The 7,397-nt window shown below is 54.2% G+C and overlaps 1 pseudogene; it reads left to right on the forward strand.

Moving 5' to 3' along the window:
- The first annotated feature begins 1,736 nt into the window (after positions 1 to 1,736).
- LOC104982679 lies at positions 1,737 to 4,328 on the forward strand (annotated as a pseudogene).
- Positions 4,329 to 7,397: the final 3,069 nt, after the last annotated feature.

Here is a 7,397-nt window from a genome sequence, read left to right on the forward strand (position 1 = left end):
AACCGCACATGTTCAAGCCCCTGACCAACTATTCTGGGCCTGCATCTGACTCAAAGACTGGTTTCTGGTCTTATTTAAGCTCCCAGCAAGCAATCCTGAGCCCACAAATCGCTCCCTGCCCCTGAACTAAGGTGTGTGCTCCCCTTGTTCAATCTCCCAGGAAACACTACTGAGCCTGCATCTCACTCGCTGCCCTGAACCAGGGTGGATCCCTCCAAAGTTCAAGCCATGACAAATACTGCTGAGCCAACATCCCGGTCCTTGCACCAAACCAGGCTGGTTTCTGCCCATATCAACCACGACAAACACTCCTAAGACCACATCTTGGTTCCTGCACTGATAGCGACTGGGTTCTGCCCATATTCAAGCCCATACAAACACTCCTGACCCCATTTCTCGCCCCTGAACTGAACTAGGCTGGGTCCTACACATGTTCAAGACCCTGCATTGACTTGGCCTGCATTTGACTCTCAGGCTGATCTCATTCCCTACACAGAACTAAGCTGGGTCCAGCACTTGCTGAAACCCGTGGGAAATACTCCTGAGTCCATATCTGGGTCCCTTCTCTGAATCAGGCCGGGTCCTGCCCTTGTTCAAGCACTAGAAAAACACTCCTGAGCCCACATCTCGGTCCCTGCACTAATCGCGGCTGGATCCACCCCTTGTTCATCCCGACAGACACGCCTGAGGCCACATCTCAGTTGCTCCAATGAACCAGGCTTGGTCCTGCCTTTGTTCAAGCCCCCAACAAACACTCTTGAGCCCACATCTCAGTCCTTGCACTGAATCAGGTGGGTCCTGCCCATGTTCAAGCTCTTTGTAGAATGCATATATAGTATATCAGGACTATAGGATTGGCTGGCTTAGCTTGATCCTCGTGCTGCTCCAGGCCACACAGGCTTGGGTGACAGGGCAGGCTGGGATGTGTTCTTACATGGAGAACAGAACCACTTTGAAAGGACCTCAATAGGGTAAATGGCAGACATGCATGTCTCCGACACTGGTGGGTCATGGAACTTAAGGGGAACTGTCTTTAGAGTCTCCCTGGCAGGCATTCAAACAAGGTTCAGGGAGTTCCCTCATGCCAGCAGAGCAGGCCCCATTTCTCCCTCTGTGCAAAGAGTGGCCAAGCCACCTCAGGCCTGTGCAGTGTTCACATCTGTCCAGCGAGGGAGGGAGGCTTGCACGTCCAATTCTGCAGTTCAGCAGTGACCGCCCACTGTTGGCTCTCAAGGTTGAGAAAGCACTGTCCGATCGTGTGGACTAAAACCTTCTGATCTACCATTGCTGCAACTCACTCAGGATTAAAAGGGCTTGCCAAGGATAAGCGTCTCTTCTGAGTGCTGGTGTCCAGAGAGTGGCAGACGGCAACAGCACTACTTAGAGAGACGGAGACACACAGACATCAGCGCATGGTACACACACAGAAGGATTGCCCAAAACAGCGCTATGCCAGAAGCAAAGACAGAGAGACAAAGAGTGAGCTCTGCACCCTAAGGCTCTGGTCTCCCTGAACAGTGGAGATCAACTGTAGCAAATGTTAGGGTTTTTCCCTACTCCGCTAGCATCAGGACAGCAACAGGCTCTCTGTCCCATGAAGAAAAGTATCCAGCCACTTGGCACGCCTGCATATCCTTTGGATACTCAGGGAGAGCTCCCAGTTATTTCTGGTCCCAGGGGACACAGGAGTGTGTTTTTCGGATTGCGGAGCAGGAACCCGTGGTTGGAATTTCCAGAGCCAGGTCAGTGACAGCGCCTGGGGCTACCCTAGCCACATGCAAAACCTCTACATTCCTAGAGCAGAATCTGGCCACGTGGGGGCGCTGGAGCACAGGAACCGCGGAACGTGCCCTCCGGTCTAGGGGCGTGTCCATAAGGGTGCCGCCCACTACCCTCGGGCAGTTGGTCTAGATTTGGCCACGGAGCCTGTGCATGGCTCACAGCCTAGGCTCCCACCTGTTCGGCTGATGTCCCAGGGTCAGTTCACCCTGGCCTGGGCTGTCCGGCACCCCTTTCCTCGGCTTCACGCCACCTGCAACACACCACTCCCCTCCTCCCGACCATCCCCCTCACTCCCCGCCCCCAAAGAGCTAGTGGGTCCCACAGGTTTCTGCAGCCTGGGCCGCCATTACGCACCATTGTCTGTGCTGTTATATCGTGTCCCTTCACATCTGACCCAGCTTGGGCCAAGAGGAGCGTGACAGGCGATCAAAGGAAGGTGGAAGCGTCCCGTGACCCCATACTTTCTTAGTTGTGAGCTCCAGTACTCAGGGAGAAGCCCCCACCCTTCATCCCGCGGCCTGCCGTTCTGATGCTGTGCGCAGCTGGAACCTTGCAACCACCAGTTGTCACGCCAGGTGAAGAGGCCATCCTCTTTAGGGTGGAGGCGGTACAAGACAGCAAGACCCTGGTGGACGGAGATGTGGCAGGGATCGGGTGGGAGTTCCAGCTGCTTGCGGAAGACATCATGGAAGAGGTGGAGGTTGTGGCAGATGAGGAGCAGGAACAGTGGTCCTCCCAGCAGCTGGAGGAGGAGACGGTGGAGGAGCAGGGCCAGGACAGGCCTGGAGACCCGAGTGAGCACCAGGCGCTAGATGCCCTGTAGGCACTGGCTGCCCTGCAGGTGGAACTGAGCTCTGAGTATGAGCAAAACCGCAGGGCCAACCAGCAGAGGAGGAAGCATTACTTGGCTTGGAGGAGTGCCATCATCCAGGGCATCCCTGGCTTCTGGGCCAAAACTGTATCCTTTCCGCTGCTCCTTTGGGTCCGCTGCTCATGAGGAGGAGGAGAAGGGGCAGGAGCAGGAGGAGGGGGAGGGGGGCGAGGGCACAGGAAGGGCGCTGGAGGCCCCTGAAGGAAATGTGGTCCTGGGCAATTGTCAAGCTCCAAAGGCCCAGCCGAGTAGGGTCTGGGCAGGGCTACATATGTACGTGTTGCAGCCATGCTTTTGAGTGTCTCCTTCAGGCCTGCATCTGAGGAGCAGCAGCACCTGAGGCCTCCAAGTCAGGAATGACCAGAGATGGTACACCAGAGCAGCATCAGCACACAGTTATTGCTGTAAATGTGGGTGATCCCGGCATATAGCTGAGACATGTGAGTCATTCACATACACACACAACACACACACACATGTACACACACACGTACACACACACACACAAAACCCCTTTGCTTTCAAACACGGATTGTCACAGGAATGCAAATCTGACCATGTAAGCAGTGACATGCCACTACCCAGCATACACAGGTCTGGAGGAGAACAGTAGCGGTCAGAAATAGCCCCTGCTTGGAGAATGCAGACAACCTCAGATGCACACCACCACAAGGGGCCCAGAGCCATGAGCATGTCTGATGGTATGGCAAAGCCTGATGACATCAGCGGTGGCCGGGTAACAGGCAGTGCCCAGCTCCTTGCAGATGCCTGTTCCAGTATCCTTGTTCCACCCCAGACTAGGACTGATGCTCCTGGCCCTTCTTGGCCTGGCATGTAGCTCCCTGAATGGCTCCTTGACCTAAAGCAGATTATGAGCCACTCTCAAGTTTCCATCATGACCAGCGACCAAGATCAAGACTTTCTCTGCTTGATGGACTTGAAGGTCAGTGAGGGAGACTGAGGAAGGGAGGGTATGGGACCTGGAGGGGAGTGGGGAGGATCCTGTTAGCCATGTTCCTGCGCTTTGAGACTTTGGAGAGGCATCGTGGAAGCTGTTGATGCCTGCCTGGGAGGCAAGCTGAGGCCCCTAGAAGTTTGCACCTTTTCCCTCCTCCCTATCCTGGCAGGTGCAGGTGCAGAGCCATCTGCAGTCCCGCTGCAAGCTGATCTTTTCCTTTCAGGACAACCCCTACTTCTTGAATACCATGGTCATTAAGGAGTAATACCTTGGCATCACTGGTAAAACGTGACTCCCACGGTGATGAGTGTGGGTGTGCAAGCGTGTAGATGATCCACCTGTGGAGTCCACCCAAGTCCCCCTGTATTTCCGCAGGGTACATACAGGGCACGTCATTCCACTCGTCCACTGGTTCTGGGACTTTGAATGGGGATCCCCCAGCCACAGTCTGGACACCAGGAGCCTTAATTTTCTCAACTGGCTGTCAGGCCACAATAGCCCAGAATCGAACAGGATTGCTGATGTGGGGTTGCTTTGGGCCTGCACACAGTTGGTGATTGATGTTGGAGTTCTTGGCTGCTCATGGAAGGGTTCGGGGCCTGGTCAGCCCTGGGTTGACCTTGCTTGTGTTGCCAGCAGCACATCAGCAATGATGTGTGGGACGATCCCCTGAAGCACTACCTCAGGGAGGAAGGTTCTTCCATGAGAGATAACTGACAGAAACACATGTGGTGAAGGGGTCTGGAGGTAGGCCCTGAGGGACAGTCTTGTCATAGCCGGGACACTATCCTTTCACAAATGGGGATGCTCAGGCTCATGCAAGCTGGCTGCAGAGCCGGAATTTGGGTTATGCATGTAGCAGGTGACTTGCTGAGACTGGGGGCATGGGGGACTTGGTGTGTCCCTGAGTGAAGTAAGTCTCCCTCAAGTCAGCTATGGTTGCAGCATGAGAGTCCTAGGTGATACCCTATTCCTCTAGATTCCTAGAGGCAGGTTGAATTAAGTGTCTGTGTCAGAATCATCCATCCCTGGGTCCTGCCATCCTCCAGCCTCCTGCCGCTCACTGAGTTTGAGATTAACTGGGCACTTCACTCCCGCCCCTTACCCTGGGATGGCCTATCATTGAAAGGGCATCCTCTCGGTGGTCCCAGTGCACCTGTGTGTTGACTTTGGGATCTTGTGTGAATTTCCACATTCACCACTTGGATGTCACCACCACCAACACATGCTGTGCTCGAAGTGGCTTCAGGCTGCCTTGGGAAAATCCAGACAAGTTTGGGGAGGAGGTGGACAGGGAGCCCCAAAGGCAGGACATGGTGCCAACTAACGCCATCTCCAACATTGCTGGACACAGGCATCTTCAGCTCCTGAAACACCTGTGTTCCAGCTCCTGAAACACCTGTGTTCCCTGTTTGCATTGTGTCCCCATGCCAAGCATGTGTGTATACACGCATGTGCTTGTGTTGGCTGTGTGTGTGTGTGTGTGTGTGTGTGTGTGTGTGTGTATCTGGCCCAGGGCAGATGCAGAGATGAAGGTGACGGGAGAGGAGGTGCTGAGCAATCAGAAGAGGAGGCATGAGGCGTCCCCAGTCTGAAGGTGGTTTGTCGCCGTATCTCTGCAGTGACCTTGTCCAGGATGGGAACGAAGAAAGGATGGCCAGTGATAACTCCCGACCATGGCTCCAGATATCTGCAATTAGGCCAAATACAAAACACGCTCACCATTTCTATTGTGTTGTTGTGTGTGTTTGGACCGGGAAAAGGGCTTCGTGGTCTGAGGGTTCACTCAGGGCAAATCAGGTAGGGTGGGGCTTTGAAACCACTGCCTGTGGAGCCCTGAGGCTGGGGAGGCCATGGGTGGCCTGTTGAAATGGTGGACGTGGCTATGGCAAGACCCGGGATGGTGAGGAGGCTAAGGTCCTTCCGAGTTGGGCAGAGACGCGAAGAAGGAAGAGGCACAGATTGCCTGATGCACTGGAGATTTGTTCCACACATGTGAGAAGGAGAACTGGGAAGGTCCTGAGCCAGTGCTGCCCAGGAGCAGCCCATTAGCCAGCACACTCCCTCCCTGAGGGTGGCACACACTGTGACACAAAATGCGAGCATGCTAAAGTAAGCCGTATCTGCAAAACCACAGGCATCCTAGGAGACAGGATGCGAGCATGGCATGCTCCAGGCACTTCCAGCCTACCTCCCTGACAGTGCAGAAAGGCGAGGAAAACACAGGTGGGTGTATGTGTTTGACCCTCTGCCCGGATGAGCCTGTGAGGGAGGGAACAGAGTGAGCAAGGAGAGTGGGCTAATTGCATGTCCCAAAGGACCTCAGGAGAGTGGGAGTCAGGGAAGCCCCTGGGGGCAGTTTGGGGCCTGCTGGTTTTCAGGGTCCAGGGTCTAGGCAATAGCAGTCCTACCAAAGATACCCCATGGTGCGTGCTGAAAGTCCTGACATGAATTCCTTCTTTCCTCTGGGGTCTTGCCACTGGCTTTGCGGGCCTGAGGGGCAAAAGTGTGCATCTGCATCTGAGAGAATTCGGGCAGTTTCGCTGAAGCAAAATCTCTGATTTTGTCATAGGGGATCTGCACCAGGTGACACTCAGAGGGAAGCTGCGTTCCAGGTGACCGTCTTGGATGCTCCTGGGCCCAACTAGGGGTTGGCTTCTTTGGCACATGGGCTGTGTAGGCAAGCAGAGATGTGTGACTAGGGAGTCCTACCTGGGTCTAATTAGAGCAACTGAAAGAGAGTCTTGACATTTAGCAAATCACTGTGGCCTGGGTGGTTCAAGCCATCTTGGTGCCTTTGAGATAGAAAAGCTGCTTTCTGCCCAAGGGAGGCATGAGCTGTGGGCCCAGAAAGGGAAGGTTTTGCAAGGCATCATCTATTCGGGGATTCCGTGTGCATGGGTAGTGTTAAACAGAAGGGACGATGTGTAGGGATGCCACCTTACCTTTATGGTCTCAGGTTCCGTTCTTTGTATCTGAAGAGACCCTGTATCCATGTGCACCTTTCTCACAACATTGGATAAGACCCAGGCCTATCACAGTCTCTTGGGGCTCTTGGAGGCTCAGGTGTCTCTTTGGCCTTTTCATGCTATGTGAAGATAGCACTTGGGGGCACATGTAGACAGGTGCACACAGAAAGCTACACAGATAGGAAGAACAGAGGGCCTTACTCAGAATGTTGTTGGCCATAAAGGGTGGTAGGCTAGCAAGAGGGGCACAACATTGACAAGGAATGACCTAGATAGGTGCACACCGAGAGAGCAGTTCTCCAAGTCAGCTGAGCCCAAAGGTCCTTGTTTTCTGTCCCCACATGGATCAGGCCAATGTGACTGGAACTGTGAAGCTGTCCAAGGTGATGGGAGAATGCAGAACACAGGCACATGTCATACAGCTGTTCATGGCGAGTGCTTCCAACCCTGCTCGCTGCTCTGCAGGTCGGTCCGTGTCCCTAGCAAATGCCAAGATTTTGTAACCTTTGAGGATAAGTCACAGAGTTAGATGGAGAAGGCAATGGCACCCCACTCCAGTACTCTTGCCTGGCAATTCCCATGGACAGAGGAGCCTGGTAGGCTGCAGTCCATGGGGTCGTGAAGAGTCGGACACGACTAAACAACTTCCCTTTCACTTTTCACTTTCACACATTGGAGAAGGAAATGGCAACCCACTCCAGTGTTCTTGCCTGGAGAATCCCAGAGATGGGGGAGCCTGGTGGGCTGCCGTCTATGGGGTCACACAGAGTCAGACATGACTGAAGTGACTTAGCAGCAGGAGCAGCACAGTTAGAAG

Source organism: Bison bison, unplaced genomic scaffold (assembly GCF_000754665.1).
Source record: "Bison bison bison isolate TAMUID 2011002044 unplaced genomic scaffold, Bison_UMD1.0 scf7180017864537, whole genome shotgun sequence".
In the NCBI taxonomy this organism is placed as follows: Eukaryota; Metazoa; Chordata; class Mammalia; order Artiodactyla; family Bovidae; genus Bison; species Bison bison.